We start from the raw sequence: 17,041 nt of genomic DNA on the forward strand, positions 1-17,041 counted from the left end.
TCAGCATGCGTAGAGAAGAAATCGAACAAGTTTTATAAATGTAATGAGACTATTTGAATATTAAATTTGACAGTGAATGAAACTGCAAATATTATGTTTTATAAAGATCTCATACATATACATTATTTGTTTTTACATTTTGGCACTCATAATATTTTCAAAGGTTTCATGTTTTCACAGGCTCTTGGCACTGTGCTTAAGGGGCCTGGTGGCTGAACTTGCTGTGGTCATGGAGGACTTTGACCTTCTGCATGTCCTCTAGCGAGTTCTCTGGCAAGCACGCAGAGTGTCTGATGTTCTTCTGCTTTGGTAATAATTTCATCTTCTTAAAGGCAAAGAAAGCCTGCACGGGTCAAGCTGTGAAGCCAAGAGGGTTGGAAGACAAATATATATGTGTGTGTATCTTTGTGTATATATGTATGTATACATGTTTGTGTATGTATGTACGTATTTATGTATGTGTGGGTGTATTTATGTATGTATTTGCACATGTGTATATGTGTGTGCATGTGTATGGGTGTGTATGTATATATGTGTATGTGTGTATAGGCACATGTGTGCATGTATAAATATATATGTGTATAAATGTATGTGTGTATACATGTATGTGTATGCATGTGTATATATGTGTAGATGTGTATATACGTATGTGTGTGGTATTTTTCTAGTGATCAGGTTCGTTGATACTATACAGGCGCCTCATTTTTTTTTCAGCGCAAAGTTGACATTTCTGGTCAATGTATTGCTTCTTCCCCAAAAAAATTCAGGGAAGACAAGGCATGGGAAGGAGTATTTCTCTGAGCATTGCTTCAAGCCATATTCGAGGACTGGCCATAGCTCTGCTTGCATGGCCCACAGCCTCAGATGAGGAACCAAAACAAATGTGGAAGGGGACATGGGAGAAGGGTCTACTCTAGCCTTGACTAACTGCAAAGAGGCATACAGTGGAAGGCAGAAAAACCCTTCAAAAACAACCCAGCCATAGAGCCAGGGAGGGGAAAGCTATGCATGGTCTGAAAAGTCAGAAAACAGATGAGCATGACTCTGTGATCAGAGGAGTCATCTTCTCAAGAAGAGAAGATGTGCATGGTTGGGATGCTGTAACTATCAAGTGAGGACTTGGAAGGTAGAACTTTGAAGGTAGCTACATCTAACGTTACAGGATCTGCTTCTAACAGGTGGGCAACATGCAGGAACAGATGCGGAATTTGAGTAGAGAGTAGGAAATTGTACAAAAGAAATGGAAACTTGAAGATACCAGAAATGAACCGCTGGGTGCGGTGGCTCACGCCTGTAATCCCAACACTTTTGGGAGGCTGAGGTGGGCGGATCATGAGGTCAAGAGATCGAGACCATCCTGGCCAACATGGTGAAACCCCGTCTCTACTAAAAACACAAAATTTAGCTGGGTATGGTGGTGCATGCCTGTAGTCCCAGCTACTTGGGAGGCTGAGGTAGGAAAATTGCTTGAACCTAGGAAGTGAAGGTTGCAGTAAGCCGAGATTGTGCCACTGCACTCCAGCCTGGTGACACAGTGAGACTCCATCTCAAAAAAAAAAAAAAAAAGAAATTCTTAACATCAGAGATATAGAAATCCTTTGGCAGGTTTATCAGCCAACTGGACAAAAGCAGGGCAAAAAAAATTTGTGAATTTGAGGCAAGATCAATAGAAATTAGCCAACTATAACACAGACAGAGTAAAAACAAACCAGCAAACCCCAAACTAAACACCCAAGATGTGTGAGATAATACCAATGGTTTCACACACATGTGATCAAAGTCCCAGAAGGAGACGGGAGAAGAAATATTTAAAGAGCTATTTGAAGAGATAATCACCGAGAATTTCCAAAATTAAAGACAAGAAGCCACAGATCCAAGGAGCTCAGAGAACCGAAGCAGGATAAATACAAATAAAAACATACCTCAGCATATCATAGTCAAACCTGAAACCAAAGATGAGAGAAGAACTTGAAAGCAGCCAGAAAGAAAAAGTTACCCAGTAGAGTAAGAAATAAGCAGTCTTCTCAGGCAGTCTTGTGAGTTATGGGTCCACAAGATAACCCAGGAGCCTTCTAAAATATTCCTCCATTTGGAGGCAACTAGCTTAGGCAGGTATCTGTCACCTGCAAAAAACAATTGGCTGGGATGTAATATCCCAGTCCCCCATACCCTGGCCCTGGCTCTTTTGTCACACTTTGCCCCTGCTCTCTGCACACCCTGGGGAGGCCCTCCACTGGTTAGTGACTTCATCAGCCCTCAAACACTATTTATTGCCTCTGAGCTGGGAAGAAGCTGAGCAGGTGGAGGCTGGATACACTAGTCACCGACCTCAGTGACCCTTGCGGCAGGCCCTAGGGTCTGACTGCTACCGCACATTCTTTCCCGGGAGCTGAGCAGCCTGGAACGACCAAAGCCTGAGTCCGGCTGGTGCACCAGTCAGGGTGCTGCCACAGAGATGTTCACTGCCACAGGCAGCAGTGCTGTGAGCGGGCAGCTGCCAATGATTCAGGCCGCCACTGGTCAAGAAGATTCAGGTTTCCTGTCTCATCACCCCCAGGCTGTCAGGTGCCCCGTGTCCTCATTCTCTGGAAGAGAGGAGGAACCTTTCCTGCAGAAGCCACAAGGAGGCAGCAAAGTGCTTGTCTAAGGGCCTCAGCTGGCCTGGAGAGGGGATGGGAATTAGAAGGGAGGGAACTGGCCGGGCGCGGTGGCTCAAACCTGTAATCCCAGCACTTCCGGAGGCCGAGACGGGCGGATTACGAGGTCAGGAGATCGAGACCATCCTGGCTAACACGGTGAAACCCCGTCTCTACTAAAAAATACAAAAAACTAGTCCCAGCTACTCGGGAGGCTGAGGCAGGTGTAAACCCGGGAGGCGGAGCTTGCGGTGAGCTGAGATCCGGCCACTGCACTCCAGCCTGGGCAACAGAGCAAGACTCCATCTCAAAAAAAAAAAAAAAAAAGAAAAAAAGGGAGGGAACTGCATAAAGAGGGACACGAGGGAAGCTGGTGGGGTTCCTGAGAAGGTGCAGGTGGGACTTGGACAGCAAGTGTGGCAGAGGGAGTAGAAGACTTGAGGCATTCTTGACCCATGCTGTGGACACAGGGATCCTGCAGAGGACTCATGGTGGTGGAGTCTGCTCTCCCTTGGCCTGGGGCCCCTTCCTCCTTACTTGACCACCTACCCCCAGCAGGTCCTCTGCTCTGTATGGCAGAGATCTATCCCTGCAAATGACCCTTTGGGCAGCCGTTTTTAGGAGCTCTGCCAGGAGGCCCTTCCCATGGACTTCCTCAAGCATGTAGCATGGCCCCATTGATTCATTTACTTTCATTCATTCATTCAACAAGAACCTATTGGGCACCTAACATGAGGCAATGTTCTAGGTGTTAGGGATACTGTAGTGAGTAAAACAAATTTTTAAAAAGTGCTTTCATGGCCAGGTGTGGTGGCTCAAGCCTGTAATCCCAGCACTTTGGGAGGCCGAGGTGGGTGGATCATGAGATCAAGAAATCGAGACCATCCTGGCTAACATGGTGAAACCCCATCTCCACTAAAAATGCAAAAAATTAGCCAGGCGTGATGGCGGATGCCTGTAGTCCCAGCTACTCAGCAGGCTGAAGCAGGAGAATGACATGAACCCGGGCAGCGGAGGTTGCGTGAGCCAAGATCATGCCACTGCACTCCAGCCTGGGCGACTGAGCGAGACTCCGTCTAAAAAAAAAAAAAAAGTGCTTTCACAAAGCTTATATTCTATGGGGGGAAAAGACAAGAAACAAAAATAAATTAGTAAAATGCACAGTTATGTCAGAGCATAAAAGGTGCCATGGAGAAACACAAATTTCAAGAGGGATAAGGCAGCAGAATGCAGGGGAGTGGGTGTTACCATTTAAAGTAGAGAGGGCACGGCAGGACGTTACAGTGAAGACCTGAAGCAGGTGAGGAGGTAAGCTGGGGGAAGGGGGTGCTGGGCAGGGAGACGAGGCTGAGGTGAGAGCCTGCCTGGCACACTCAAGGGGCAGCAAGGTGCCCGGGGTAGCTGGTGTGGGTGAGTGCAAGGGTGGGAGGAGTCACACTGCAGACGCCACTGGGAGGCAGATCACACAAGGCCTTGTAGGCCACCGTAAGGACCTCTGTTCACCTGGAATGCAATGGGAGCCATTGCAGAATTCTGAGCAGAGAAGTGACATCATCTGTCCTTCAAGAGCATCCTCTGGCTGCAACCATGAGCACAGACTGGGAGCAGGGAGCAGGGAGACCAGCTGGAAGCTGTTTCAATTCCCATCCCATTCAGAAAGCCTAGTCATGAAGGCCAGACGTGGTGGCTCATGCCTATAATCCTAGCACTTTGGGAGGCCGCAGTGGGTGGATCACCTGAGGTCGAGTTTGAGACCAGCCTGGTCAACATGGTGAAACTCTGTCTCTACTAAAAAATACAAAAATTAGTCGGGCATAGTGGTGGGCACCTGTAATCCCAGCTGCTCAGGAGGCTGAGGCAGGAGAATCGCTTGAACTTGGGAAGCGGAGATTCAAGTGAGCTGAGATCACATCATTGCACTCCAGCCAGAGAGACAAGAGTGAGACTCCGTCTCAAAAGAAAAAAAAAAAAAGCTTAGTCAATGAGCTCAGATGGCCCTTCCACCACGAAGCTTCCACTAATCCTCCTTAAGCCTCCCCTTCTCCTGGGGGCTCTCCTGCCTTTGTGTGTGGATCTCTTCCAGCATTGGTCCATCTTTTTTTTTTTTTTTTTTTTTTGAGACAGAGTTTCGTTATAACCCAGGCTGGAGTGCAGCAGTACGATCTTGGCTCACTGCAAGCTCTGCCTCCGGGTTCACGCCATTCTCCTGCCTCAGCCTCCCGGGTAGCTGGGACTACAGGCGCCCGCCACCACACCCGGCTATCTCTTCCAGCATTGGTCCATCTTGCCTTTGTTCTGGGATTATTGGTGAGCCTGTCCTCAACCCCACTAGACCTGAAACTCTTTAAGAAGGATGCCCAGTTGCTCTCACAGGTGTAGCTTCCCCTCTACCCAGACCCTCGAAGGGCCATGAACACAGTAGAAACCAAGTCAAGCTTCCCTAAGGAGTAAGTTCCTCCTTGCCTGCCTCTGAGGCTTCTTCCGGACTGTGTTTCTGCATGCAGCGCCACAATCGTTGTATTAAATGCTTAGCCACCATGACAGCCCTAGTGCCTTCTGTGAGCTGCATGTCACCGTCCCTCAGCACAGCCAGGTTTACAGGACACAGTTTGTCACCGGTCCATAAGGCAGCCTGTCAGCACTGGCAGGAAGCACACACAAACCAGTGAGTTTGCACAGCCAGTGGCCTCTCTGGAGGCTCCTGGGGGCAATTAAATGAGTAAGTTTTCATTTATTGATTCCTTAAACATTTATTGAGCACCTACTGTGGTGCCATGATCTGTATTAGGCAGCAGGGGCACGGAAGTGAGTAAAACTCATTTCCCAGGAGCCTACTGCAAACACGGGATGCTGACTGGATGCAAAGCACTGGCACAGTTACAGAAATACATTCAAGTATTGTCCTGAACTCTCAAGGACTCACAATCCACCCACCACTCCTTCAGCAATTGTACTGTGCCAAGTGCTGGAGTTGGCGCTGAAAACAGAGGGATCATGGCAAGCCTCGCGGGGTGACGCTTGAGTAGAGACTTAAAAGGTGGAGAGGCAAGCCATGGGGGAATGGTGACATTGGGACAGACATCCCTCACACACCAGTGTGGAGAAAGAGTAGTAATCGGTAGGGAGCTAGTGTGGGAACGCAAGACAAAGTGCAACAGAGAACGGGGAAGACATCCACGGCAGTGAAGGTCTGGGGAGGCCTTTGGGGCTAAGTGGGATCTCCATGAAATGTGGAAGGATGGGTGGAACTATCGCAGGGGGCGGGGGGGGCAGGAAATCCAAGGGAAAACGACCTTGTAAGCAAGGTTCAGGGCATGTTCATGTGGCAGCAAGTGGCCAGTGTGGCTGTAGTTCCACACCATGTGTTGTAGGAGATAAGACCAGCTGGGACTGGATGTGGATGGGCTTGAAGGCCAACCAGAGGATGCTCCTCTGTAGGCAGTGGAGAGCCACTGATGGCAGCGTGGACAATTTAGAGAATGGAGACAGGGAGAGCAAGGAGAGGAGCAGTTGTGGAGGTGTGCGCGACAGTCATGTAAAGAACCAGTTACAACTGTAGTCACTCACTCATGCCCTTGCTTGTCCACAGACATAGTTATTATACACAAAACTTCGTGCTCCATTGAAGGTGGGATAAGACAGATGGGGAGAAAACAAAGAAAAATAAAACCCAGTTTATGTGGAGGATTTTAAATCAAGGGAGAGACAGACACCAGTAAAACCCAAGCACGCTCTTCCTTAAGGTCCGTGATATGATGCTTTTCTTGGTTTCCCACCCACGTTCCCCACACTCCTCCAGCTCCTGCAGATTTTCATTCTCTTCTGCTTGTGTTCCCTAGGGGCTGCTCCAGTGCTTGGACTCTCCTCTCATGCCATAGGACATCCCAAGATGACTTCAGATTGCCCTGTTGCCTCAAACATCAGCTGTACAATGAAGATCCCCAAATCCATCCCCAATTCCAATCTCTCCTCTGAGTCATAGAGCTGTATGCGCAAACGCTCAACTGCACATTCCAACTGGCTGCCCACTGGCACCTCCAACTTGATCAATGCAAATGAAACTCATCACGTTTCCTCCTCACCCCCAACCCCTGTGGCTCCACTTGTGCCTCTGGTCTCATTGTGTATCTGCCAGCCTCATCCACTACCAAAGCCTGAACTGGGCATCACAGGTGCCTGAGCTCCTGCACCCATTCATGCAATCTCTCACCAAGCCCTGTCATCGTCTATATCTTTTGTGTCTTCCCCTCAGTGACTACCCTAAATAGGGCCACCAACTAATCTCCCTGGCTTCTGTTTTACTCTTTCAATCTATGCTCCATACTAAGCCAGAGACATCTAAGATGCAGGTCTGATTCCACACTTCTGCTTAAAAATTCATTAATGGCTCTTCATTCTTCTTAGGATAAAGTTCAATCATGGCCTATAAAGATTTTTGTGACAGCTCTTCAGCCTGGTTGTATGATATTCTATGGTATGCATGTGCAATGATTTATTTAATTAGTCCTCTAGTGAGAGATGTGTGAGTTGGTTTTTGCTAAACGTGCTAGTATGAACAATGCTCTAGTTGATAACTGTTTTCTTTTTTTTTTTTTCTTTTTAAGAGAGGTGGTCTCCGTTTGTCCCATGCTGGAGTGCAGTGGCATGATCATAGCTCACTGCTGCCTTGAACTCCCGGGCTCAAGAGATCCTCCCACCTCAGCCTCCCAAGTGGCTGGGACTACAGCACCCAGCTAATTTTTTCATTTTCATTTTTTTTTTTTTTGTAGAGGCGAGGTCTCGCCACTTTGCTCAGGCTGGTCTTGAACTCCCGGGCTCAAGCAATCCTACCACCTTGGCCTCCCTAAGTGCTAGGATTACAGGTGTGAGCCACCACACATGGCTGATAATTTTATATGTAATTTATTTTGCATATGTGAAGGTACACTGGATCAGAAATTCTACGCATTTGTAATTCTGACAAGTCTTAATGAATTACAGTTCTAACAGCAACACGAGAGTGCTTATTACCCTACAACCATGCCAAGGCTAAGTGTCCAACATCTAGATTTTTTGCCAATCTGTGGGTGAAAAATTATACTAAACGTAGTTTCAATTGTCTTGTGAGTGAGGCTGAGTATTTTTTCATGTTTAAGAGACATTTATCTTTCCATTAACCATCCCATTTTCTTATTGAATTTGTTATTTTTCATATTGATTTGTAGAGATTTTTTACATATTAAGCAAATTAGCCCCTCTGACTATGATATGGGTTGCAAATATTTTTCCTACTTTGCCATTTGTCTTTATGTTTTTTGCTCTGTAGAAATTATAGATTTTTATGTTGACAGAATTTGTCTTTTTTTAAGCTATGAGAAAATGTGTGCCATTCTGGAAAACACTGCGACATTATAAATTTGTAGTTTTACTCTTCTATATTTATTTATTTACTTGGAAATGGAGCCTCTCTCTGTCATCCAGGCTGGAGTGCAGTTGTACAATCTCAGCTCATTGAAACCTCTGTCTCCCAAGTTCAAGCAATTCTCCTGCCTCAGCCTCCTGAGTAGCTGGGATTACAGGTACCCACCTGGTTAATTGTTTGTATGTTTAGTAGAGACAGGGTTTCACTATGTTGGCCAGGCTGGTCTCGAACTCCTGACCTTGAGTGATCTGCCTGCCTCGGCCTCCCAAAGTGCTGGAGTTACAGGCATGCGCCACCAAGCCTGGCCTTTTACATTTACTTAAACATAATTGTTTCATATGGATTTATTTTAGTGTAAGAATTGAAAAGAGGGCCGGGTGCGGTGGCTCACGCCTGTAATCTCAGCACTTTGGGAGGCTGAGACGGGCTGATCATGAGGTCAGGAGATCGAGACCACCCTGGCTAACACGGTGAAATCCTGTCTCTACTAAAAACACAAAAATTAGCTGGGCGCGGTGGCAGGCGCCTGTAGTCCCAGCTACACGGGAGGCTGAGGCAGGAGAATGGCGTGAACTCACGAGGCGGAGCTTGCGGTGGCTTACGCCTGTAATCCCAGCATTTTGGGAGGCCGAGGTGGGCGGATCACGAGGTCAGGAGATTGAGACCATCCTGGCTAACAGGGTGAAACCCCGTCTCTACTAAAAGTACAAAAAAATGCCAGGCGTGGTGCTGGGCGCCTGTAGTCCCAGCAACACGGGAGGCTGAGGCAGGAGAATGGTGTGAACCCGGGAGGCGGAGCTTGCAGTGAGCTGAGATTGCGGCACTGCACTCCAGCCTGGGCGACAGAGCAAGACTCCGCCTCAAAAAAAAAAAAAAAAAAACCTGAAAAGAGATACCACATTATTTTTCTCCAGGTGACTACACAATTGTCTCATTGCTACTTACTGTATCACCCATTTTTCCCTACTGACAGACAATGCCATCTTTATCATTTACTAAACTTTTTAATGCCTGAAGTCTATTTCTGGACTATTATGTTATTTTTTATTTATTTATTTATTTTTGAAATGGAGTCTCAGTCAATCACGCAGGGTGGAGGCACTGCAACCTCCACCTCCCAGGTTCAAGTGATTATCCTGCCTCAGCCTTCTGAGTAGCTGGGATTACAGGTGCACACCACCATGCCAGGCTAATTTTTGTATTTTTAGTAGGGACAGGGTTTCATCATGTTGTCCAGGCTGGTCTCGAACTCCTGGCCTCAGGTTATCTGCCCAACTCAGCCTCCCACGGTGCTGGGATTACAGGCATGAACCACCACCCCCGGCCTATTATGTTCTCTTGATCAAAATGCTTATGTGTGTGCTAGTATTATCTGGATTTTACTATTTTAACAATTGTTTTAATATGTGGTATAGCGCTTCTCCTCTCATTAACCTTACTTTTCAAAATGTTCTCATGGCTATTCTTTCTGTTTCATTTTGGTTGGTTGTCTTTCATTCTGGGGATGCTACTGAAGCAACATGGTTATCCCTGATGCAAAAATTTCCATATGAATTTATATTCAGGTTGTGTACTCTGTTGGTATTTTTATTAGATCTGTGTTAAATTTATGGATTAATTGATGGAGAGCTGACATCTTTATAATAGTGAGTCTTTCCACCCAAAAATAGAATATGCCTTCCCATTTATTCAGACTTCCTTTGGTGGCATTTTAGTTTTGGGTACTGATATGGTGTGGCTCTGTGTCCCCACCCAAATCTCATCTTGAATGGTAATCCCCATAATCCCCACATGTACAGGGAGGGACCTGGTGAGAGGTGACTGGATCATGGGGGCAGTTTCCCCCATGCTGTTCTCGTAATAGTGACTTTTTATGAGGTCTGATGGTTATGTAAATGTTCCTCCTTCACACTCATTCTCTCTTTTCACCTTGTAAAGAAGTTGCCTGCTTCCCCTCCCCTTCTGCCATGAATGTAAGTTTCCTGAGGCCTCCCCAGCCATGAGGAGCTGTGAGTCAATTAAACCTCTTTCCTTTATAAATTACCAGTCTCTGGTATTATCTTTATAGCAGCGTGAAAACAGATTAATGCAGGTACCTAGATCTAGCACATTTATTGCGCTTGGTTTACTGTGTTGTTGCTGTTGCAAACAATACAATCTATTCTCTTATATTGTCAAACAGGCAGTTTTATTTTATTTTATTTTATTTATTTTTTTTTTGTTGAGACGGGGTCTCGCTCTGTCGTCCGGGCTGGAGTGCAGTGGCCGGATCTCAGCTCGCTGCAAGCTCCGCCTCCCGGGTTCACGCCATTCTCCTGCCTCAGCCTCCTGAGTAGCTGGGACTACAGGCGCCCGCCACCTCGCCTGGCTAGTTTTTTGTATTTTTTTTTTTAGTAGAGACGGGGTTTCACAGTGTTAGCCAGGATAGTCTCGATCTCCTGACCTCGTGATCCACCCGTCTCGGCCTCTCAAAGTGCTGAAATACGCATTTCTACCCATTTTCCTAAAATATCTTATTTGTATTAGTTTTTCAGTTGATATCCTTGGATTTTTCATGTAGGCTATCATATCATAAATATTTTAACTCTTCTAGTTTTTATATCTCATTTCTTTTCTCTTCTTTAATTACATAGGCCAGTACTTCCAAAGGAAAATTAAATAAAAAGAGTCACAGGGGCCATCCTTGTAACACACCTAATTAATGAGAATAATCCAGATTTCTTCAGTAAGCATGATTTTGGCCTTTGGAGTAAAATGTGTTCATTTTATCATGTTACAGAAGCTGGAGGTTTCATACAGTTTTATCTGTGATTTTCTAACCTAGGGGGTCGATATCTCAGAGGGTTTCAATCTGTGTTTGAGAATCTTCCTTTGCAGATAGTTTCTCTTCCCTTAAACAAACAAAAAACACAGTATACACAGATCTCAAGTTCAGTGTATGCTGACTTAAATTGCATTGCGAATCCCAAGGTAACTTAGTACTGGTCAACAGCTTTATTTGATTTGACTCCCTAGGAAGATAAAATACTTGAGCCAACAGCAGCAAGATCCTATGTCCTCTGACTGGGTCCCAGGAGGTAGCAGCCCTAGGTAAGAGAGCAACTAGTCCTGCTCTAGCGGACAAGAGTGGGAAGGGGCTGTGCTATCAAAGTCTGGGTCCTAGAGTCAGACCACCTGGCAGGAGGCACTCAGACCTAAGCCCTAAGAGCAGTAACAACAGCTAACATTTTTTTTGTTGTTGTTGTTGAGACGGAGTCTCGCTCTGTCGCCCAGGCTGGAGTGCAGTGGCCGGATCTCAGCTCACTGCAAGCTCCGCCTCCCGGGTTTACGCCATTCTCTCGCCTCAGCCTCCCGAGTAGCTGGGACTACAGGCGCCCGCCATCTCGCCCGGCCAATTTTTTGTATTTTTTTTAGTAGAGACGGGGTTTCACCGTGTTAGCCAGGATGGTCTCGATCTCCTGACCTCGTGATCCGCCCGTCTCGGCCTCCCAAAGTGCTGGGATTACAGGCTTGAGCCACCGCGCCCGGCAGCTAACATTTTTTGAACACTTGCTATACACCACCTGTTTGTTTCAGTAGCAAGTGATTTACTCCTCACAACCATCCTAATGAAGTGGGGACTATTATTTCCCCACAGATGATGAAACTGAGGCACAATAATGTAACTTGCTCAAAGTCATAAGCTGATAGGTGATAGAGGCAGTTTCAAACCACGCACTATGACTCTAGAGCCTATGTTGTTTTTGACTGTTTAGTTCTACATACTCACAGAGCCTATATTTTTGGAGGTTTTTTTTTTTTTTTTGAGACAGGGTCTCACTCTGTCACCCAGGCTGGAGTGTAGTGGTGCGATCATGGCTTACTGTAGCCTTGACCTCTACAGGCTCAAGAGGTCCTCCTACCTCAGCCTCCCAAATAGCTGGAACTACAGGTGTGTGTCACCACACTTGGCTGATTTTTGTATTTTTAGTAGAGAAGGGGTTTCGCCATGTTGCCCAGCCTGGTCTCGAACTCCTGAGGTCAAGTGATCTGCCCGCCTCGGCCTCCCACAGTGCTGGGATTACAGGTGTGAGTGAGCTCCCAGGCCTGGCCAGAGCCTATGTTCTTTTTTTTTTCTTTTTTTTTAAGACAGAGTCTTGCTCTGTTGCCCAGGGTGGAGTGCAGTAGCGCGATCTCGGCTCACTGCAAGCTCTGCCTCCCGGGTTCATGCCATTCTCCCACCTCAGCCTCCCAAGTAGCTGGGACTACAGGCACCCGCCACCACGCCTGGCTAATTTTTTGTATTTTTTTAGTAGAGACGGGGTTTCACCGTGTTAGCCAGGATGGTCTCGATCTCCTGATCTCGTGATCCGCCCGTCTCGGCCTCCCAAAGTGCTGGGATTACAGGCGTGAGCCACCGCGCCCGGCCAGAGCCTATGTTCTTAACCACTGTGTTCTAATCCCCCAGAAGATGAAGCCTGGGGCCCTGAGCAAAGATCCAGAAGGAACCTGAACGTGGCCTCCATTGTAAACCACATCAACCCCGGGGAAAGAGTGCCTGACTATGAAAGACTACTCTAGAGCAGGGGTCCCCAACATGTACTAGTCTGTGGCCTGTTAGGAACTGGGCTGCACAGCAAGAGGTGAGCAGCAGGCAAGTGAGCATTACCACCTGAGCTCTGTGCTCCGCCGCCTGTCAGATTAGCGGTGGCATTAGATTCTCATAGGAGGGAGAACCCTATTGTGAACTGCACATGCGCGTGATCTAGGTCACATGCTCCTTATGAGAATCTAATGCCTGATGATCTGAGATGGAATAGTTTCATCCTGAAACCATGTTCCCCAACACCCCATCTGTGGAAAAATTGTCTTCCACAAAACCAGTCCCTGCGCTAAAATGCTTGGGGACCATTGTTCTAGAGCCAGGGAGAGTTAACTGGAAGCTGGATGATGGGTGCCATTGCTAGCTTTTCTCTTTATCCACGTTCTTCTTTTGGTTTATTTTCTTGCCCCTCTTCCTCTGCCTTGCCCTAAATGTTGGCATGCCCCAAGAAATGGTCTTGGGCCCTCCTCATTCTCTTATCCACAATCTCCCCCTATGCATCCACATCCAGATCTTCCTGATGATGATTCCCCAGTGGATATCGCCAGTCCAGGCCTCTTTCCTGACCCAACTAATGTGCCCACCTCTCTACTCTACAGCACCACCAAGATGCCTTACAGGCACCTCAAACTTAACATGTCTAAAACAGAACTTTTTGTTTCTGCCCCTGTACAAACCTGCTCCACCCACAGACTTCTCCTCTGCAGTCAATTTACGTAAGATACGTATTGAATAAATATTTATTAAGCACCTACTATAGCAGTGAACAAAAGAGACAAAAACCCAGTCTTCCTACAGCTTACATTCCACTACTGGAAAACTTACAGTAAACAGAAAAAAATAAGTAAACTACATCATACATTAGAAGATAATAAGGGCTAAGAAGAAGGGCTAAGGAGAAAGCCAAGAAGAGGTACAGTGCGCAGGGGATAAGGACTGAAATTTTTGAAAGAGCAAGTGAGAAGAGCAGGAGGTGAAGCCAGAGAAGCAACAGAGGCTGGGCCATGAGCTTTTATCCTGAGGAAGATGGAGGACTTTGAACAGAAGCAGGATGTGAGTAGATTGCCAGTGTAATAGGAATACCCCAGCTGCTGTGAATAAACTAAAGAAGGGCAGTAAGGATGAAAGCTGGGAGACTAGTTAGGGAACTCTTGCTATATTCCAGGTAACAGATAATGGATAATGGGGAGTTGGACCAGCAGACCACGGAAAACTGCTAAGATAGGGTCACATTCTGGATATATTCTGAAGCAGGGGGTTCTACCATCCACCCAGGTTCTTAGGTCAAAAATCTCAGTTCCATCCTTGATTCTTCCTTTTCCCTCATATCCCATATCCAATCCATCAGCAACTCCTTGGGTTTTATTTCCAAAATGTAACACGGTCACAGTTCCTGTCCATCTTCACCACCCCCACATGCCCACCTGGGTTTACCTCTCACCTAGATCACTGCAATACCCTTTTACCTGATCTCTCTGCTTCCTCTTTTGCCCCCTGCAATCTATTCTTCACAAGCAGCCAGAGGGATCATTTTCAAACTTAAGTCATATCATAGGATGCCCTTGCTTGTGATCCTTTAAGAGCTTTGCAGTGAACTAAGAATAAAGACCAAAATCCATACTGAGAACTACATGGGCTGGCATGGGCTGCCCTCTGATGACTTCTCTGTTCTCAACTCTTTCCCTCTTTTTATTGATCGCCCTGCTCCAGCCACACCAGACTCCTTCCTATTCCTCCAACTCACCAAACTAATTCCAGTTTTGGAACCACAGCTATCCCCTCTGATGGGGTCAGTGTACCCCACCTGATGGCATGACTGGTTTCCTATCGACTATCAAATCTCAGCTCAGTCATCACCTCTTCATAGAAGACCATCCTGAGAATTTTCATCTAGTATAGATACTATACTATATACAACTAACTATAGCTAGTATAGTCCACCACACTGTGTAAACAGAAAACTCACAATCTTGAGCAGAAAGCTGCCCTTTAGAAATCGCTGCATCCATACCACAAGGGTGCCCAGGTTTCTTTTTCTCCAGTAGTAGGGAGGATTGAGGACCAGAGGGGAAGTTTGAGTTTCCAGGCACCAAAAAGGAGATGATGGTGACCACCACCTTTCCCTCGTGACACCTTGGGGGAAGGAATTACCTCAGGCAGCTGGAAGCCAAGAGTTTTCCTTTCTCCTTTCTCACTCAAGAAGTTGTGGCTCAGTGCAGTGGCTCACGCCTGTAATCCAGCACTTTGGGAGGCTGAGGCAGGTGGATCATTTGAGGCCAGGAGTTCAAGATGAGCCTGGCCAACATGGCAAAACCCCGTCTCTACTAAAAATACAAAAATTAGCCAGGCGTGACGGTGGGCACCTGTAATCCCAGCTACTTGTAAGGCTGAGGCAGGAGAATCAATTGAACCCAGGAGGTGGAGGTTTCAGTGAGCCAAGACTGTACCACTGTACTCCAGCCTGAGTGACAGAGTGAGACTCTGCCTCAAAATCAATCAACCAATAAAAAGAAGTTGTGTAAAACCTATTTTTTTTTTCATTGTAAAATATGGCTGGGCGCAGTAGCTCACGCCTGTAATCCCAGCACTTTTGGAGGCTGAGGCGGGTAGAACATTTGAGGTCAGGAGTTTGAGACCACCCTGGCCAACATAGTGAAACCCCGTCTCTAAAAACACAAAAAGTATCCAGGCATGGTGGCACATGCCTGCAATCCAGCTACTCGGGAGGCTGAGGCAGGAGAATCGCTTGAACCCAGGAAGTGTAAGTTGCAGTGAGCCGAGATCGTGCCACTGCACTCCAGCCTGGGCAACAGAGGAAGGCTCTGTCTCAAAAAAATAAAATTTAAAAACCATGTATAAAAAAGTTGGAAAATAATTTCTTAAAAAATTACTACTACTAACACTTGGACATATGTGAACATTCTGGTGCATTTCCTTCAACTGTCTTTTCCTCTGTATGTTTTTAATAGTTATCATTTCATATATATTTGATAATATTAATATTATTAATGTTCGATGTAATCACTTTTTATAAAAATTATTTCAGGCCGGGTGCTGTGGATCACACCTGTAATACCAGCACTTTGGGAGGCCGAGGCAGGCTGATCACGAGGTCAGGAGTTCAAGACCAGGCTGGCCAACATGGTAAAAACCTGTCTCTACAAAAAAACACAAAAATTAGCTGAGCATGGTAGCGCGTGCCTGTAATCCTAGCTACCTGGGAGGCTGAGGCAGGAGAACTGCTTGAACGGAGACCCGGGAGGCGGAGCTTGTGGAGAGCCGAGATTGTGCCACTGCACTCCAGCCTGGGCTATGGAGCGAGACTCTGTCTCAAAAAAAAAAAAAAAAAAATCATTGGTTTTCTAATATTTTCACAAGTTTACATAACATATTTAATCAAGTGCCTGTTAAAGAATAAAACTCACAATCTTTCATGAGAGTTAAAATTTTAAGCACGTACTCATTAAGCAAGTCCACAGAACAGTAAATGAGGTGGATACTCTTGAAGCAGAGGACTATCGTATACTGTCAGGGCCAAAAGGGCCAGTCTCTCATTTGGGATACTTGAATTCTCTGGCAATGTCCATGTGATGTGTGCTTGACACTTCTGATGGGCAGCTTTGGAACTGAATCTTATTCCGAGCTGAAGTATGTCTCTCTATAACTGCTACACTTGAGTACCTCGCAAAGGGAGCATAAAACAAATAGAACTCCTCTTTTAGAGAACAGTCTTTCTAGTTTTCCAGGGCATCTCTGACAGCCCCAAATTCCCAATTTTTCCGACAGGCTCGTTCTCCCATCCCAAGATTCCTTCCAAGGCACTCTCCTCTGAAGGTGCTTCCATTGGTTTTCTCTCTTACCTCCCGGCGACCACAGGTGGCCCCAGCCGTCCAGGTGGGTCCGGCTGACGGGACCAAGCGGACACCACTCCTTCTGGCAGGGTCTTTTTCTGCTTAGTAAAACGACCCACGATCCTCCATCCGCTCCTCAGAGACTCCCTGCACTTTCTGTCCACCACATCTCCCTGGTTACATTATCTCCCCGACTAGTGCTAGCAGGCGAGCCTGAGAGAAGTTTCCCTAAAGGCGCTGGAGGAGTCAAACAATGCATAACGTCCTGTGCAACCCTCAGACTCCTATACCTCGCGTGAATTTGGAAGTCGAAGTCCAGTCCGCGGTCCCGCCCTTCCCGCGTCGCCTCAAATTAGCCCCGCTCGGTCTCGCCCTAAGTCTCGCCTTTCCCTTTAACTGCCCCCTCAAGCCAGGCTACCTCCTCGGTACCTATAATCCATAACGTTTCCCTATATGCTGTCCCAACTAGGAAAGCCTTTACTTTCCGCTATCAGTAAAATATTTAAAGCTTCGGTAAAATGGCCACGCCCCCTTCACACACGTTGCCAAGACGAACCGGAAGAGGTTGCCA

The sequence above is a fragment of the Trachypithecus francoisi genome, unplaced genomic scaffold, assembly GCF_009764315.1.
Source record: "Trachypithecus francoisi isolate TF-2019V2 unplaced genomic scaffold, Tfra_2.0 Lachesis_group11, whole genome shotgun sequence".
Taxonomy (NCBI): Eukaryota; Metazoa; Chordata; class Mammalia; order Primates; family Cercopithecidae; genus Trachypithecus; species Trachypithecus francoisi.